The sequence below is a fragment of the Callospermophilus lateralis genome, unplaced genomic scaffold (genome assembly GCF_048772815.1).
Source record: "Callospermophilus lateralis isolate mCalLat2 unplaced genomic scaffold, mCalLat2.hap1 Scaffold_93, whole genome shotgun sequence".
NCBI lineage: Eukaryota > Metazoa > Chordata > Mammalia > Rodentia > Sciuridae > Callospermophilus > Callospermophilus lateralis.
In genome coordinates this window covers 454580-474472 of record NW_027517451.1, presented here as the reverse complement: position 1 = coordinate 474472, position 19893 = coordinate 454580, and the positions used below count along the sequence as shown (strand labels likewise).

General features: G+C 35.7%; 1 pseudogene; it reads right to left on the bottom strand.

Moving 5' to 3' along the window:
• The window catches only part of LOC143388306 (nucleotide sugar transporter SLC35D1-like), a 61447-nt pseudogene extending 41808 nt beyond the window's left edge, over positions 1–19639 (bottom strand).
• Between the last annotated feature and the right edge of the window lie 254 nt (positions 19640–19893).

Here is a 19893-nt window from a genome sequence, read left to right as displayed (position 1 = left end):
ACACAGTGAGATATACAATAGTCTTTAACTATATGAGAATGTTGAGATGGAGAAGATGTTAAGGAAAGAATGTTTAGAAAAAGAGCATGGGACTGTAAGAAAGCCAATATCCATTTGTACCACAATAAATGTTTTATTAGTAATAAGAATGAGAATAAACATTTATACAAAATCCAAAATAATGATGGAGTTTTACTATAAAACAATGAGTTTAATTTCTAAAATTAGTTTATGATTCTAACTGGAAAATATTTAAATGAACTGACATTCTTCAAAATCATTATTCTTCTAAAATAAACCTTTCTTGACTTTGCCTGATACTTTTATTGGAAAAACAAAAGACTATTATTCAAAATTCTACTCTTCTGCTTAGAGATAGAAGAATTGAATAAGAGGAAATCTAGATCTAACATAGGTGACAAAGCAAATTTTCACACTATGAATAAATATTCTTAACTACACTAAAGCATTTCAAAATGAATGTGAGTTACTGAATTTCAAAATGTGCGAATTATAACTTTTTACATAAATTGTCATCATTCTGGAATGAAGAAATGGCTCCTTTGGTCAATTTTTTCAAGTAGCTACAAGCAATAGGTCAAAGTTTTAATATAATGAAAATTCTGTCTTTGCTAGGTCCTTAAAATACCTAACCATATTAATTCTTCCAACTTTCTCATATACAAATTGGCCTAGAGAATTGTAATCTTGCCATTAGGGGATGGTCATTTTACATCACATTCTTACTCCAAAGAGTAAAGGGTGCTTCAGTCAGGGTCTTGCTAGGAGGAAGCAGACCACTGTGGAAAGACCCTAGTCTTTGCTATAAGGCTTGGGTTTAAATTCTGATCCTATTACCCCCCATCCCCCACCCGATACCCCCTACCCCTTAGTATGGCTTTGGGCAAGTTATTTACTTTCTCTGAACCTCTACTCTCACATTAGTAAACTAGAGATAATGTAAACTTTCTAAGCTATCATGTTATATATAGAAAGCAACTAGCAGATAATACAGATTCAAAAAATGCTAGTTTTTCCTACCATTTTCTTCACAGTCACAGAAATTTACTCATCACAACTGGTCAGAGCAGTTAGCTCTGTTTCCTACTTGAGGGCCATTTCTAGATCTTCTAGTACGCAGGTCACATCATTAGAACTTTACACATCTATTCAAAATGATATGTGCAAATTATTTAAAATACAGAGGTCTTATGTAACTATATTTCATAAATTATCAGTATCCTTTGTTTCAAGAACAAGTTTTCAATAGTCTAACTGCTCTCAAAAACCTTTTATTTCAGCCTTCACTGATCTGTGGGCATCATCACTGTCTTAAGAATGAATAAGTAATAAGTATTTGATGAAGTACTAGCCAGGGGGATTATCAGAAAGAATCTGGGACAGAAATCCTTGGTAGGATTCTGAATTTCAATTTGATTTGCAAAATGTTATAAATTCTAACAATATGGAATTAACTTTTTCCCTAGGAATACAGGTTTATTTTAGAGAAAAATTCTTCTCTAGATTTACTTTAGTACTCTATTTTGGATTTACTTAACTAAACATTTGCAGAAAATTAGTTACCAACATTAGTTTCTATTTATATGGTCATAGCACCACACAGTAATAAGTATCTCCTAAGGAAAAAAAAAAAACAACTTGGAATTTAAGCCAGGATGACAATTATCAGAGAAACAAAATTCTAGTGATGCCTAGAATCTTGCTTAGGGTTTTGAAGTTTTTACTATTTCAAGATTCTTGTGCTTCTCAAGGATAGTTTGCTAAGATTCCTATTTTATAGTTTAATCAAAAATGTAAAAATTCCCTTCCTCTATTCTGGCATATATGAAAAGGACACTAGTTAGCATGTACTATTTTTATGTTGACAAGAGCTATTTTGAGGCACCTTAGTACTCTCCAGCACTTATGCCAAGAAGGAAGTTAGCATGACATTAGTAAACTAAAGAGTAAATTCTCAGTGTGTATTACTTAATAAGCACATTTCTTTTTAACAACCCCACAGTTTATTTTTTTTCGGTCAAAAACAATATAGTAATTTATCAACATAAGCCATTTAACCATAATTAGAAAGTCCTACCTTTTGTGCATCTCCTGTGAAATATGCAATGGCCATGGTGGGCAGAATCATGAACAGTGTGTTGTAATAGAGAAGACCATATTTCCCCAGATCCTAGGATAATAATAATAATAATAATAATAATAATAATAATAATAATAATGTATGATTTCGTGTGACTTTCTTAAGTTAAAAAGGCTTTAATTTCAACAGATGCATTCAAGTCTGAAATGCAGCACTAAGCTTTATGCTGTATGATTCATGTTCACAGGACCAGGATTATAAGTAGTCCTGAAATTATAGACAATAAAATTTATGATTTATTTAAAGTATCTCCGTGTTGGCCATACTAGGATAAACCAAATTATTAATTGTTTATGGTCACAAGTATCACTGAAAAGTGTGCCTCATTTTGCATGGCAGCAAGCAAAAAGCCATAGAGAAACAAAGCAATCTTTAAGAATAGGTGCCCAGTCAGCCAGAGACATGTGCTATCCAGGAATGGAGGATGTATATAGAAGCAAACAAATGATCCACATCATTCACATAACTGATAAATAACAAAAATAGAAATGCCAAAACTGTTTTCTTTTCACATTTTAACTGTTTTGAGTACTTTTTAAAATATTTTTTAGATGTCGATGGACACAATGCTTTTATTTATTTATTTATTTTTATGCAGTGCTGAGGATCAAACCCAGTGTCTCACACGTACTAGCCAAATGCTCTACCACTGAGCCACAACCTCAGCCCTGTTTGAGTCTCTTTCTTCCCAACTCCTGAATTTTTTTAAGTTATTGGGGATTGAATCCAGAGGTGCTTTACCATTGAGCTACACCCTCATAGTTTATTATTATTTTTTTTAATTTTAAGACCAGGTCTCACTAAGTTGCTGAGGCTAGCCTTAAACCTGTGATTCTCCTCCTCAGACTCCTGAGCTGCTGGGATTACAGGCATGTACTACCATGCCTAACTCTCCCAAACTTCTTAAACACAGTACACCAACTAAATTTTACTTAGGGCATCATCATAAACACACATTACTATAGCATGTTCTCATACAGTGCTGCCCTTAATGCTGTTTAATAGCCCCTATGCTATTTTTTTCATCAGCATTTGTGTCTGTTTCAGAGTTTTTCTGTTTCTCTTGTTGCAGATTATCTTTTACACTGCTAGCAAGCCTTTGCCTCTAAACAGAACACCACTTCTAGTTTGCTGATTGTAATCCATGAAATGAAAAGCAGATCAATGAGCTTAAAAGTTCTAATGTAAATAAGTTCTAAGTCATTTCTAAGTGAAGAACTAAATGTCTCTCCTAGGAGTAAAATACTCTGAACTTTTTTTTTCCCCCCTAGGTTCTAGGATGTATTCTAGACTGCACTGTTCAAAAATAGTAGCCACTAGCCACATGTAGCTATTTAAAGTTAATTATAATTACATAAAGCTTCCAATTCAGTTCCTCAATTATATCTGTCACTTTTTAAATGCTCAATATCCACATATGTCTCGTGGCTATTAGTAACAAACAGCAGAGAGAGATAAAGAAGACTTCCAACATCAAAAGAAATTCTTTTGGACAGCATTGCTTCAGACAATTGAAGCTGCTGGATAAATGTTTTAATTAGTATTTATTATCCAAAGCAGTAAATGGATTAAAAGGAAACACACACACACACACACACACACACACACACACACACACACACACCAGAGTAAGACCAAACTTCTATCTGCTCACTTTACTTAAAAAAGGCAAAAATGTTTACTAGCATCTTCCTTTGAAATGCAATCATCATACAGTCATCAGGCAAATAAATGAAGGATGAGACATAAAAGGCATACTTAGAGAAAATGTATAGGAAAAAAAATCTATACTGTCCCTAGTTCTTCAAGGATACATTTTTAAAAAATTCTCTGAGAAAATGAATAGGGTAATCACACAATCTGTAATACTCTGGAGGAGAAGGCAAAGCCCTGGCCAAAAGGATTCCAATTCAATACTATTATAATTATTGAACAGGATATTTATATTTATTTATCATCTGAATTTCAAAAAAAAAGACCTAAAGTAATTTCAGAAATATTGTAAGTATAATATAGCAGAGTAAGAACTAAGCAGAACAGGGGATTGTGGCTCAGCAGTAGAACACTCGCCTAGCATGTGCAAGGCCCTGGGTTCAATCCTCAGCACCACATAAAAATAAATAAATAAAATAAAGATATTGTATCCAACTACAACTAAAAAAATAAATATTAAAAAAAAAGAACTAAGCAGAAAAGTTCATCTGACTGAAGATAAAACACGGGTAGAAAGTAAGATAAAACCATCATCAGTTATAAGACTAAATTATGAGATAAAAACATACCAGCTGCTCAGGAAAAACTATGGTGACATCTAAGATAAATATCTCATTTGGGTACTCACGTAGGGTACATTATGAAATCAAGAACAACTCCTTCAAAAACAACCCTATGATGCAGCAAGCTGAGTTCTATATACCTGTTTTTTACTGTAATACAACCTCACAAAGTATCAAAAGAATTGTGGGTCAAATACTCAGCTTTCTGATGGTCTGGCTTGATCTGAAAATAAATTTAATGTCTGCATACTCAAAGTATATAGCAAACAAACCAAAAATATTCTGAAATGCCTTCATGTCCACGCCACCAATAGAAGGCAAAGAGCTGGATGTACAAAGGTCACGTATGAGATCCAAGCCAGGAAACTCGGCAGTACCCTTGAGGGAGCGAAACTAATGCTTCCTCAAGATTCCTACCATTTGTCGGGCAAGTACACAAAGGTCATCCTGTTCTGCAAGCGCCTTCCAACACTCACTTCCCTTCAAGATTGCCCAAAGGCTTCAGGATATTTCTCTTGTTCCAGATCCCTCACTAAGTATCTTCAGAACAGAGCCATGAGCATTTATGACATTTTTCTCTATGAACTTTGTAACCTTCCTACCCCACTCTAAGTCAATATTCCCATAATCCCTTCCCAAAAGCCATCAATAAAACCTAATTGCTAATTAAAGAACTTTCTTATGTGAACACCAGAATATAGGCATTTACCCTCAGAGAACCTCCATGTCTCTCCCATCTCTTCTAAGTACTTTTCTTTATTCCATACTTTTTACCCTGATGAATTGCTATTACCATTCCCAACATCAGTAAATATCTAATAAAGAAGTTTTAGATAGCTACCTACTTTTGAATCTAATTTTTGTTTTATGTATGCACCATTTGCTGCTGTCAGTATATCGTTTATCAGAATAAAAACATATCCTTCCAGATCAAATGCCAAGTCAGAGCTGCAAAACATAAGCAAAAGTTTAAGAATAAGTTAGATTTAAAGAACATTCATTTAATTTTTAATAGGTCTGAACTACAATATTTGCAAGAACATTTCTTTTCCAGCTAAATGAACATTAGGTTATTATATCAGCTACTAGTGTTTCTTGAGTCCTGGTCACAGTTGGCAATTCCATACTCAATAGGGATTATTTTAGAAACAAAAACACTAATGCTTAAACACATCATAAGGAATAAACAATCATGCCAGTTAATAGTAAACTGTTCTGAATTCAAAGTCAGACCAAATCAGGCAGAAGGCATCAATTTCACAAATAAGGAAATCAAAAGTTCTTAACATATCATTTTTCAAAAAGTTCACGAAAAAGATGGGACTAACTTCCACAGGCAGTTGGGCAGAATTTCTGAAGTATGGATCACAGTAAGCTGTGAGAGGGCACATAGTAGGAACTCAAATACTTACTCAATGAGGTAAAACTAGTGAGACTGGGGAAATTGAAAATCTCTGCTACTTAATAGGGTAGTAAGCACAAGATAAGAAATCAGTAAATTTAATGGAATAAATGAATAATCTGAGCAAAGTAAGCCTTCAGTGTACTTTAACACCTCAGCCAAAATGGTGTCCTCACATTCTATGACTTTGCAGAGACACTACAATGCTTGTAGCTGAACCTCTAAATGGAACCAAAACCTGAGGAGCTGCATACTGCTGCAGTTTCAGACAGGATTAGCCTAATGCACACCCCCTAATCCAAGCATATGGCAACACTCTAACTTCAGGTTCTCTTCTTCTCCATCTTTTTCACAAGCCAAAGGTTCTAATTAAGCAGGGCTAGTTAGAAACACTCCTCAAAGCTTTCTGCAGGCCAAAGTGAGTCCTGAATAAACCTGTTGTACAATTTTGGATCTCACTGGCTTCAAGAAAGTGCTTCAAAATGTTCAGAGGTTAACAGGACACCTTTTAAAAGAAAGGCAGATACCTGGTGTAGAATTTTTCTCCAAGGAGACAAATACAACATTTGGCTATAAAACCAAATTCTGGTAACAAATTTTGCCACCCTCTCTTTTTTAGAATGAAATTTCACTTGGAGATCTAAGATAAAATAGAATTTAAATTATACTTCCCCCCAGTTACACCACAAGGATATGATGAAAGTAAATGAGCCATCCATTGGAATACCCAGATGTAAATGTATGTCAGGTAGAATCTGTGACATCAGTAAATCCATCTATGCATGACCAGGGCTGAGTAAAATGTATCAGGCTTCTAGTGATCATTTTCATTTTCTGTCTTTGGGTATACATTTTCCCCATGTAATTTTTTTTCTTTATTTATTTTTAAACTGCATCAAAATAATCATGTATATTTTGGGTGTATAGTGTGATAATTCTATACATACACAATGTATAATGATCAAATCAGAACAATTAGCATAGTCATCTCCTTTTATCATTGCTTTGTATTTTCCTCATACACTTTAAAACTAGAACTTTTATAAAAAGGGGAAATGTTCCAGTAATCTAATAAGACTAAGTAATGACATCTGTAATGTATCTTAAGTGAGGCCAAATAAAGCAATGATATTATTCATTATTCCATAAGTCAAGGTATTCATTGTCATTTGCCTCACCTCACAAAAGAGCAGACACCATTTTCTTTAAAAATTTGCAAAGTAAAAGAATGCCACATGGTTTATGAAATTGCATAGACTCTGAATTCAGGCACGCATTCAAATTCCAGCATTTATTAGCAGTGCAACCTTGAGAAAGTATAGAACTTTAAATTTCCTTTAACTATAAAGTAGGAAAATTATACCCATACCATTCAGCACTATGAAGAATACATAAATAATGTGCTCAATGCTGAAAATATTTTGTGGCACACAGTATGTGCTCAGTAAGTAAAGGAGAGTAACAAATCCTAAATTACATGAATTTAAGAATCCCAAAAATTTTAATTTTGCCAGCCTTGACCTTAACACAGCCAAAGATTTAACTTCTGAAGAAGACACGACTTTTACTTAGGCTACAAAAAATTATTCTGATTGGTAACTGATCATTTATTATCAAAATGTATTGACAATTTTTCATGTGCTATCTGTAGGCCCTCATCTTACCTGGCAGCTACAAAGGCTCCAATAATCATTGCAAATACAGTCATCTGAATACCCCAAGAAAAAGTCTTCCTACAAAATAAGATAATTAAAAAATACATATATGTGACTTTATTATTTGTACAGACACATTTCATAACAGGCAAAAAAACACAAACAATTGTATTTTAAATATTTCCAAGGAACTGGATATTTAAAAGAATCTCATTGATGAAGCAAAAACTCAATTTGCTATGTAAATAATTGCAGTCATTTTTCTTATTCTTACCATTTGTTATTGAGTTGGCATTTTTGTAAGTCAGGATTTTTTTAAGTAGGAAACACACATTTTCAGTGAAAGATATAAATGCTATTTAAAACCTAGAACTGTGATTCTGACCCAGCTTCACTCAGTGGCAGCAGCAGACACAGAAACTGTAGAAAATTAAAACTCAAGTTCAGATAGGTTTCCAACTTGTTTAACCTTCCCAACTACTGCTCCCACAAACTATCAATTTGATGGCAAGGAAAGAATTTAAACTTTTCAAAAGCTGAAGTAGAACCAAGACAAATAATTTGAATATCTCACATATGCTGGGCACCTATTCAAGGTGCTTTAAGTTGTTTAAAGAAAAGATGTATTAGAAATTTTGCTCACTTGAGCAAAAAACTCCTTCAGCAAACATTGTAAACAGGATGGAGAACCTTCTTAAAACTGTAAACATTAGTAAGCTGCAAAAACAAAGATAATTAGGTAAAATAAAGTTCAATTTATTTTTTAAACCAAGATTTTTCAAATTGGTAATTTAAAATAATGCTAATCATTTCCTTTCCTATGGAAATTCCATGCTGATTAACTTCTTATTAAATTAAATCCTTACTTGTCTCTTTAAAAAGAGACAAGTAAGGATTTAATTTAAAAAGCTAAAAAAGTTGCTTTTAAAAAAACTACTAAAAGTGAGAAACATTAACTATACAATGGTAAAAATCATACATCATAAATAATACATATATTTTTAAATTTTACTTTGCTAATTATGCAAACATCCTGACATACAGATGTTAGTCTTTAATGTAAAAGGGCCTATATCACCTTTCTTCACTAGACCACCCCAAAACACCTAGGAAAATCTTACCCCATAAAGCATTCCTTGCTTGTCCTTTTGTGAAAGTCCTCCATTAAATTCCTAGAGCATTTTGCTTGCACTAATAAACATATAGTTATTTCTGAATATGTCTTATCTCACTATAAAGTGCCTTATATTTAGCTGGCAAACAAAGGTAGGGGATGAATGGATGGATGGATGGATGGCAGGCAATGGATGAAAAAAAAAGCAAACTATAAGCAGCATTTCACAGCAGACCTTCATTTCTTTCCAAGTGGGTAATGAGATGGAAAAGAATGCCCCACCCATGATAATAAATCTGTCTCACTTGGAACTCTCCCCAGAGATACCCCTGGCCATCCTGTCAGGTTACTTGCTTTAAAAAAAGGAAATGAAAAATGATATGCCACTGATTCTCAAGACATCTCACTATTCATGATTATCCAAAATGCCAGAGCTTCAGCTCATGTAGAAGTAGTGGAGCCATGGGTTTCTGTCAAACTATTTTCCTATGGGTGTCTTTGGAACATCACAAACCACAAAGGGGAGAAGCCAGGAACTGGAAGGTTAGAGGATAACAGTCAATGTAGTCAGAGAGAGCTACTGCTTCTTTCTAAAAGTAAAGATGCTGCCTCTATAATTACATGGCAGTGGGTAAGATATTAATCATATTTGTTATCAGGGTTCCATCTCATTTTAACTATTTCATGTGAGAAGAAAAACTGAAAGTTCTCATTTCCATCCTTTTTTGCTGTGTGGAATGTGCCTAAAATATAGTACTAATTAACTATATTAATGAATAGAAATCCCCGAAGCCTTTTATCTCTCACTACTGCATATCTGGGAAAATAATGAAAATCCCCTATCATAGCATTTTATAACATTTTAAATGCCTCTAACATCAAAATGAAACAGGATAAAGCAACTATTCTTTCTCTTCAAAAGAAATGGGCTTACACTAAAGCCTTTAGTGCAACCTTCATTATTTAGTAACAAAAACTTTCTAGTCCTTCCGTTTTTTTCTAGAATCAGTAACAATGCATTAAATATTTGACATTTATGTACAACTTTAAGAACACATTATATTAACCTCACTAGTAAAATAAAATTATCCATACTTCAGTTTCTTTGTGCTGAACAGTCCCGTGATTTGGTTCCCAAAATATAGTAGAGGTAGTGGAAACGTCTAGAAAATTTAAAAAGGGATAACAAAACTCAATAATAAAGATAGCTAAAACAAGGTCCTTTCAAACAGAAACAGTTTTGCTTTTATGATCAAATTATTTCCACTTGAAACTTAAGATTAGTTCTCATAAACAATTCTGAGCCCAAGGAAACACCCAAACAATATTAACTATTCTCTGAGACACAACACTAAACTAGCAGAAAGCGAGGGAGGAAGACAGGGAAGAAAAGAAATATGAATATGATCGACCAATGTAGGATAGAAACACTATTTGCTTTAAAATATGATAATGTATTAGCACATGGCTCTAATATCAGCAGAAAAAGGCAGGCATTTTATCTTGATGTGGAGTCAAGCAGAGGCAGACAGAAGAACATAAAAATAAACCCAAGAATAATGAATGCAGGATACACTGGCTAGATTAGACGGATATAGAAACTGCAGAACTGTTGCTCTCCCAACAAGTGAGCATTAATTAAAACAAAAAAGATTCCTGGGGTTTTTTCCTTCCTTAATTTTACAGAGACTGTGAACTTCTCTAACACACATTACTGCATTTATTCTTTAACTTCATAACATGTGCTCTATCTAGATGTGGATTTTGTTAGAGCTACAATTTTTAAATATGCAAGGCTCTGATAAAAAAAATACAGTGACTCCTTCACATAAAACAAAGTACTACTTTTTTTTAATCTTTTACCTTTCGAGGTACATTTCTGTCAAATTCAGGAAACTTGACTACTCTGAATGCCTTTCCCACCCAGAGAACTGCCACTGTGGCCACCATCTGTAAACAGAGAACACCAATGCACTGTTCTACATATAAAGACACACAGAGAAGTTCTGACAACATAAAACCATGTAACGCTGAAGATTCCAACTAACCTGGCCAAGTCCAACACATAGCGATGAGGGAAATCTATAAAAAGGGCAAAGAAAGAAAGAAAAGAAAAAAGTCAGAAAACCCAAACATAGCTCTGTGAATTCAACTTTTGCACCGACAATCTTAAAATGTCTTTTGATACAAATCCACACCAACTGTCTGTCCTTTATTCAAATTAAAATCTTGTGGGGAAAAAAAAATCCTGCCGGTTATGAGGCCAAATCACTGATTTTATAGCCTCGGGTGGCCACTTGTCTCATCTTGTCCGATTCCACAAACTTTATTTCAGAACTCCTGCAAATGCCACACATGCGGCCTTCTCCTGGGACACACCACACACCAACTGGAAATCCCTCCTCCGGCACTTCCCAGGAATCCCCACCAGAACTCAAAAGTAGCAGGTGGAGGTGGACAGCAGGGGTCTAATATACAATTGAATACACAGCTTAACATAACCATCATCATCTCGATGGCTTGCAGGAGTTCTGAAATAAAGTTTGTTCCTGCTTGAGTGGCTCATGATTTTGCCCAGCCAGACTGCAGCACATCTTTATCAGAATTGTTATCTCTCCTTCATGCCCCTCCTGTTCCATCTTTGTATACCCCATTTATATATTGCCTCACTCTGTCCATGCTGCTATAACAAAAGGCCTGCAACAGGGTAATTTATAAAGAACAAAACTGTTTCTCACAATTCTAGAAGCAAGTCCAAGACACTGGCAGGTTGGGTGTGTCTGGTGAGAGCTGACCTCTTCTTCTGAGATGGTGCATCCTCAGCAGCTGAAGAACACCATGCCCTCAGATGGCAGGGAGGTCAAGGTCAAAAATTAAGTTAAATGTTGTGTGAAGACTCTTCTAATGCATCATCACATTGAGGGCAAAGCCCTCATGACTCAATCCCCTCCTAAAAGTTTCTTAAGACTATCACATAGGCAGTTAAGGCTTGACTGTATAAATTCTGGAACAGATGTTCAGAATGTAACATAGAGGCTTTGGATTGCATGTTTATGTGTCATTCTCTTCCACTAGACAGAGAACTACTTGAGAACAGCAGCTGGCCAGGGCACCTACCATGGTTCAGATGTTTTAGTTGGATGAATCAATGGATGGTAGCTTTATAACTAGGAATAAGGAAAAAGAACAAATCTCTTCCTTGAATTCTAGCAGCAGCAGAAAAATGACTAGAATGTTATATTTTGAATCTATATATTTTGTAAAAAGGATAAGTAACTGCTCATAATAAGAGTAAATATGTCTACATATATGTATATATGTTTACACACATATTCTTGTACATTTGTTAATGTAGAACTAAGGCAGAACACTGATTCTCAAGCCAGGCTTTGCTTCTGATACTAGTTTTGTGACCTTGGGAAAGTTATTAGACATCACTGTGCTTCAGTTTCCTCCTCCATAAAGTGATGATAACAATAATATCCACTGTTAGGATTATGGTGAGAATTAAATGAGTTAATAAATGTAAAGTGTCTAAAACACACTAAAATACTTTACAAGTGTTTATTATAATAACAATGATTACTGTTATTATTATCATCATTGCTATCATGCATACCTTTCTCTTGTCACTTATGATTCCTTGAGGAACAGGCAAACATGACTCTCTACATTATTCTCTTCTAAAAACTTCAAAGTATCCCATTACCTAGATGATCATAATTTATATAACCTTTCTTGTGGATATTTAAGTTATTGCCAATTTCTCAGTTTATAAACCATCCTTGTCCATTCAACTTTGTGCAGTAGAAGTTTCTAGATGTAGAATTGCTTAATCAAAGTCTACCTTTTTAAAAAATTAATAAAATCAAGAAATCAATCTCCAAAGAAGTTGTACTAATTCTATAGTACCAGTAACACTACATAAAAATAAAACTTGTTTTTAAAGTCATATGGCAACAACAGTGGGGAAAAAATATGAAAGAGGCCAGATAATAGTTCTTCAAGTTCTACCCTATGGAGATAAAAAATCACATAACAAATTTGTGCAATAAATCAATTGCGATTATACAAAATAAAAAAATCTCCTAAGAGCACTGATCCAGGTAACACCTATTGTTTTTCTCATGTGACTACATTATTTATTGACAAATATTTGTTAAGACCTACCACAGGCAAAGAACTACATTTGATTTTCTCAACGCCAATAATGACTGGGTTGCAGTGAGCCCTCTGTAAAATACTGTGTCATCTAACAGAGTCAAACATTCTTGGTAGGTGCCCAGGAAGATAAGGTGGGTTGCCATATTCTAACAGGATTTTGTCCCTTTTGCACATTATAGGTACTTACACTATTGGGTAATTTTTGGTATTTTAAGCACTCAGACCTGTTTACTAACCTGAGTAACTATAAATGGAGATCCACACATTATTTAGAAACTGCCTTAGATGTTCTCACTGAGCTAAATCTTCTCTATTTGGAAAGGCCAACTTTATGGATTGATCAATTTTAGATCTAGCTAGATAGAATTACTTGCAGAAAATCTTTGTAATTCAATCATGTATTTTTTTAAAAAATAAAAATCCATCATGTTTCTTCATCAGGGAAAATTGATTCTCTACACTGTTTTTTTAAACATAACTCATATTATTTCTTTTTCTCTGCCCCTCTTCCTTTTAGTTATAAACATGGAGTTTGAAATGTCCTTGTATTTCGTGCCTGTCTTGGTGCCTGGTATGGCATTTGTGATGAGTCATCATTGACTGTGGCTTCAACAGATTGGGCCACTTGCTCTTGTCCTGGCATTCTCATAGGCCATTTAAGGTTCACTTTCATTCACCAGCTTTATATTTCGCTGCCAGCCTAGATCAATGACCTGCTGTGCTGTACTACTGGTGACTTTATAGTCAGAAAGCAAAGGTCATATAGGTTCTCTATTTAAATTATGCTGTTAAAATTCTGAGACCCAAAGAACGTGGGAAAAGTGTGAAGCTTCTCTGCACTGCCTCATACTTCTCTAGTTGGGCTGGGAGAAATGAACCTGTTGATCACTTATGGTTGGCCTGGCGATGTATGACTCTTATAATTCATTTTCACATCTTGTCCTTACTGTCACAATGGGCAAAGTTGTGACTTATGAAGTTCTGGGGAGAAATAAAAAATATCCACATGCTTCTTCCCTTTTCAATGCTTTATTCACTCAAATCACTCAATACGATCTCACTCCATAGATTCTTAATCAAGAAAATGGCAATTCTTAATGCTAGGCACCACAATAAACATAGTCAGTTCACAGCAAACAATTCTAGATTAATTTTAAGCACTGCAAACACTTAGTCATGACAGGCTCATGACAGACATTCCCTCTGCATGCTAAGCTCAAGTGTCAGATCAAAAGTCTCAAATCTTAGGCTCTAAGTCCAGCAGATGCACTCACTCAGACCGTGGTGATCAGATAAGGAACCAAGGCAGGCTTCTCCTGGGGTGAAGCTGACAGCTGGCTGAGGAAGCAGGCATAGGGAGAAGTCTTTTACTCACCAGAGTCAAGAGGCTGCTGTAGAGTTTGAGAGCAGTGAGAACAATGCAGAAGATCAGGAAGATGAGAAGAGTTGGAATATCAGTCTAGACCCTCATCAGACTCTCAGCCTTATGTGCATTAGTGTTAGCTGAATGTCTGTTCATTTGCTCCATCATTTATACTAAATTTGGGGGCTTCTGACCATCCCTTCAATCCCTATAAGCTGCTACCAGATTTTTCATTGACAACATTCATCCTGAGGTTAAAGCATCTAGTCTGGTGGTCCCCACACTGATTTTTCTTGCTTCTCGCTCTTATCAGGGATAGGGCAACAAGCCAGAGACTTCACTCTGAGTTTATGGGGGGGAGGGGAAGAAGTGAATTATTTGTGCCTGAGGGCCATATTGGAAGGCTCCATAGGTGTGCCTGGTGAGACTGCAGGTTTCAAACTGAAGTTTTAAAATGGAGTTGCTTAGGCTCAGGCCTAAGGCCATCCTTATATTTACCCCTCTAGGAAGTAGGCATGATAAAAAATGTATAAACATGAAAATAAGGACTGAGAAGCATATACTAGATCTCTCAGCTCTAAGTGACTGGGTACAGATTTGGCCTGAGGTCTATTCAGCACATGATCTGTACTCTTTTCCTAAACAATCCTGCATCATTTGGGGCAGGTGGAAAGAGCTGCTTTTTAATGTTTTGGCAATGTCGATACTTCCTTTGATTGTGGTTAGTGGTTTTCAACACTATGAAGAAAAATAACTAGGATAAAAGAATAGCAGTCTATGGAAGACATGGTCTGTAATGACTCATTCACAAATATACCAGATACTAAGTTAGGCATTGGCAATATGAAGATACGTCAAACTCAGTATGTTTATATCTGACCTTTAAACAAATCTCTTCCCAGTCAGCTGCTTTTTCTATCTCCAGTCTTGGTAAACTGACCTCACTGTCTACCTATGTGCCAGGGCAAGCTATTAAACATCACTGGGCTTCAGTTTCCTATAACTACTTCACAATAAGTCTTCAATCCCCACCAAACTAGTTTTGCCCTTCCCACTGCACTGAAGCTGCTCACCTCTAAGTCAACCAGGACTATTGTGGAGCTAAAAACACAGTGGTCACTCTTGGTCTCTTGCTTGACTCCTCTATGACACTACAAACCCTTCCCTTAACTTCTGGGCCACTCTGCTGCCAGGAAGACCTCCTGGTTCTTGGGCTGCTCCTTTTCATTCTGCTTTAGTGTCCCCTCCTTTTTGACCAGATCTTTTAAGTTTCACATTCCTCAAACTCGAGTATTTTCATTCTATTGTATTTCATTCCATGGTTTCAATTATGATTTGTTGTTTTGCCAGTGCTTCCCAGATCCACGTCATTTGTGTTCTTTTGAACTCCAAATTAATAAATCCACCTGTCTCCTGAATATCTTCAACATGTCTAAAACTAAGCTCATCATTATCCCTTTAAACCCAGCACCCTGCTTCTCCTCTATTGATCTGTATTATGCTCAGATAATATCAGCTGAAATCCTGGCTAGCTTAGCCAACCAAAATACTTCCCTTTTATCAGATCTAAACAAAATTTAATCCAAGTGTTAAATCAGTTGATTCCCATTTATATGGGAACATTAATATGATCAAGATCTCTATGACCTGTATTATGGTAGAGAGAGGAGACTTGGTATAATCTTAAATAAGACTATGATAATATCCTGCTGGCCCTCATATATAAGAGGTAAACTGCTTTTAGTTGGTCATACAAATCAATATATAGAGAAAGCATTTTCCATGTTAAAGTGTCTGAGTATTTCTATGACTAAGTATCAGGAAATGTAATTTTGATTTGCCCCAGTAAAAATACAAGTTGATAGTCACTTATCAAAAATGTGTGGGACCAGCAGTGTTTCATATTTCAGATTTTTTTCCAGATTAGGGATCCTCAACCTATAGTACATTTGAAACCTCAACTACAATTGGAGTTACCTTCTGGTTAAGTTTAGAATCGTGCTCAACTATTTGCTCAGGTTTGCCTTCAGCATTGGACAGACAAGGTTACTTAAATGGGAATGTGAAAGCCATTACCACTCATGCATCTTTCAATGCTTTCATGATGGCATTAATCCACAGTTGCTCTATACACATGATAATTCTTTCTGTTTACTTTCCTGGTAAGGAAGAAGTTTCAGAGGCTTCCTCTTTCTATGATCATGATCTTTATTTCATGAGTGAAAGAGTCGATGTCAGGATTTTGTCACTTGTCAAGTGTACCTATTACGTCAAATTTATCAACATATCTCTCTTCTAATTATACATTTAAAAATGGGAGCTGGGTGTGGTGGCACACACTTGTAATCCCAGCTACTTGGGGGGCTGAGGCAGAAGGATCACAAACTCAAGCCCAGCCTGGAAAATGTGGCCAGATCCTGTCAAAAAAAAAAAGAAGAAGAAGAAGAAGAAGAAAAAAGTGCAGGAAGGGGGCATGGAGAAATAATCACATGGACCCGCTGAACACATCATTTCAAATTAATCTAAGATTCTAATTATCACCTAACCCATCTAACCCATTTCTATAGTCTGAATGTTTATGTCTCCCACTCCAAAATTCCTATGTTGAAATCCAGTCTCCAAAGTGATAATATTAGGAGGTACTTCTAAGAGCATCCTTTGCAAGTGATTAGATCATGGGAGCAAGACCCCCATGAATGAGATTAGTGCCATTATAAAAGAGGTCAGAGAGACATCCTCACCCCTTCTATCATCTGATGATACAGCCAGAAGGCACCAACTATTAACCAGACACCACATCTCCTGTGTGTTGATTTTGAACTCATTACTCCAGAGCTGTAAGAAATAAGTTTTTGTTGTTTATAAGCTACCCAGTTAATTGTATTTTGTTATAACGGCCAGAACAGACTAAGATATCCAAGTAAACCCCCAATTAGACCCCAGGACTCTAGTTGTCCAGTAAATAGTATCAGTTGGCCAGTGTTTGAAAATCCCCAATAAGCCATTTCCTTTTCCTCAGTACTATACACAGTTACTCTGGTAAATGACTACAAATTCCTTTGGGAAGGGCTTGGAGGAAGATATACAGTATACATTTGTGGCTATTATCCTCACAGATAGTTGAACTCCCCTTAAATCCATGGGATTCTGTTCTGTAAGTAGGCTGAGTTCTGAAAATTGAGGAAAAGACCATGACTCTCAATTTCAGAGATTCAGGTCAGGTATTTTTGCTATCAGGCCTGTTTTTTTTTTCCTATTATGTAGATTAAGCACCATTTTAGTAGGCTGCCTGTCTTTTTCATTCTAAGAGAAATTATAATTGATTAACTACTGCCAAGAGTTCTGTGGGCCAAAACACTATGTTACTGCTTTCCTTTTATGGTAAATATGCCCTACAGTACCTTTAATGGTTAAAGTACTGCTACTTGCACCAGAACTTCTTTATTAAATTTGAGAGCCCATCTCAATGTTGAAATTTCCCATCACAATTGACAGCTACAATAGAACTTCTAAATGATTTACATGTTCCATTCAGAAACATGCTTCTTGATATGGTAGAAATGGGAGGATCCTCTGGATTCTTTTAAGGATGTGGTTGAAGAATGCATATGGAGATGACTCATGACAGATATATTCCAACATCCTGTCTCTTTAAATCTTGAGATTTCTTCCTCTACATTAAAATAGGAAATTCTCTTATCTGAGCCTCATTAAACACAGGCCACTGTGGCCCAAATCTCAGTCAACCAAAAATTAAATTGTTAGAATATTTCCATCTGGAAGAACTAACACATTAAATTTCAATCCTCTGATAAGTACAGTCTTGTCAATATATTTGACCCAATTCAGTGACATATTTCATCTTCCTTAAATTCCTATACATATTCCCCAAGTTTACACTGATGTAAATTAGGAAAATTATATAATTTTTTGTCTCATGAACTACTTTCCCTGGATTAGACTTTGTACTTATTCCCTGGTATATGCTGACATCTGATTCTAGTTATGGGTATAGTGGATACAGTTTTGAAGTAAAAGAAGGTTAATTTTCTCAGACACAGGAAGATAAGTTGCTGCACTGTCAGAAGCTCAAAGTAACTTGAGAATTCAAAATTCTCAACTCTTTCAAAGTCTAAACACATGTGCTCCTACTCCAAGTTTTAAGATCCTTTTTCTTCCAATTTTCCTAACTTCTACAAGAGAGATCTGGCAAAGTTGTCAATCAGCTGATGTTATGAATTCTGTAAACTAGACAATTAAAGTATTGTTCATTTCTTTACAATTCTAACCCTGTGGCTATAAGAAGAGGGAGATTCTTTAGGGCTACCATAAAGTCTCTCTGGTTCTCTGATGAGATTTTACAGACAGTGTAAGGGCCTGAACTTGTTACTTTCTTTCTGTATATATTTTATTGCACTCAAAATTCTATCCCACTTCACAGTCCCATAGTAATTATAATTGCTAATGGCCAGATGCAGTAGGCACATGTTCCTGAGGCATTTAATTCAGTGGGCACTTCAACACAGTCAATTGCAGGTGATAATTTAATTAATCATGATACTTCTACATAACATGGATTACCAGCATTCATTTCCCTTTAGCAAGGAGCTCAGCATGACACTCAAGTTCAAGGACAAAAACAAAGTAATTCTAAGTCCGATTTCTAAGGTATGTTTCCCTGGACAAATATGTATATGAATCAGGGTCCAGTTGAGATACAAAATCCACACAGGTTTTTGCATTGCAGAGAGTTTAACAGAGAAGTTAACAGGTGTTAACTAGGTAAATGAAAGGTTGAAAAGAAACTCTCCAAAATAGAAAACCCTAATACATCATAGAGGGAGCAACTGCCAGAAGAGAAGAGAGAGCAAAAGGAAGAGGCTGGAATTTTTAAATCTTAGAAACTTAAAGGAGGAAGCCCAATATCTAAAACTCAGACCTCAGAGGAAGTCATGCAATTCAACTGATACTGGAGTCTTTGAGTTAAGGTCTGGGTGACAGACCTTTGAAGAGAGCATCATATGACTGGTCCTGTTGTTCAGGTGGGGGAAGAGTGTGATGAGGCTGTTTGGAAAATGCAAAAGAAAAAAAAACGGCTGCAAACTGCATTCAGCTACAGCTATAGGAAGGACTTTGCTCAGCTTAAGTGAAGAATCATAGCTGTCAGGAAGCAGATAAGAGCCTTTCCTTCTTTCTCCTCCAGCTTTGCAGCCTCTTTCTACTGTCACCTATGACAGAATGTAACATAGATCCAGCCAGCCAAGCAGGCATATGATTTTCAAAAAGGCAAACAGCAGCTTCACAAAACAGGATATATAAGATGAGGTTTGTAACTGAGAGACAATAACTTAATATCTGTTTTAATAATAATTACCTCCATCTGCCAATCTGCTTACCTTAGAAACCTAGTAGTCATTTTCAGGGCCTCTCTCTTCTCACCTATCTATATAAGCTCCTAAATATCTCTCAAGTCTGAATGCAGTGACCTCACCATCACCCTTCATCGAGACTACCACAATGGCATTCCAACTAGCCTCCAGTCTAGATGACTGTTTTCCCTCCAAATTTTCCTTTATATAGCAGCCACACTGACAGTGAGTGATTCTGCAAAAATGCAGATCTGATTAGGATAAAATCTATCTCCTGATTTATTTCACTACACTCTCATTTTGGCTCCCCCTTCTCTGCTTATCCTTGACATTCTTTAGTTTTTCAAACACATCCTCTCATTTCTGTAGGTTTGCCCCTGCTTAATACT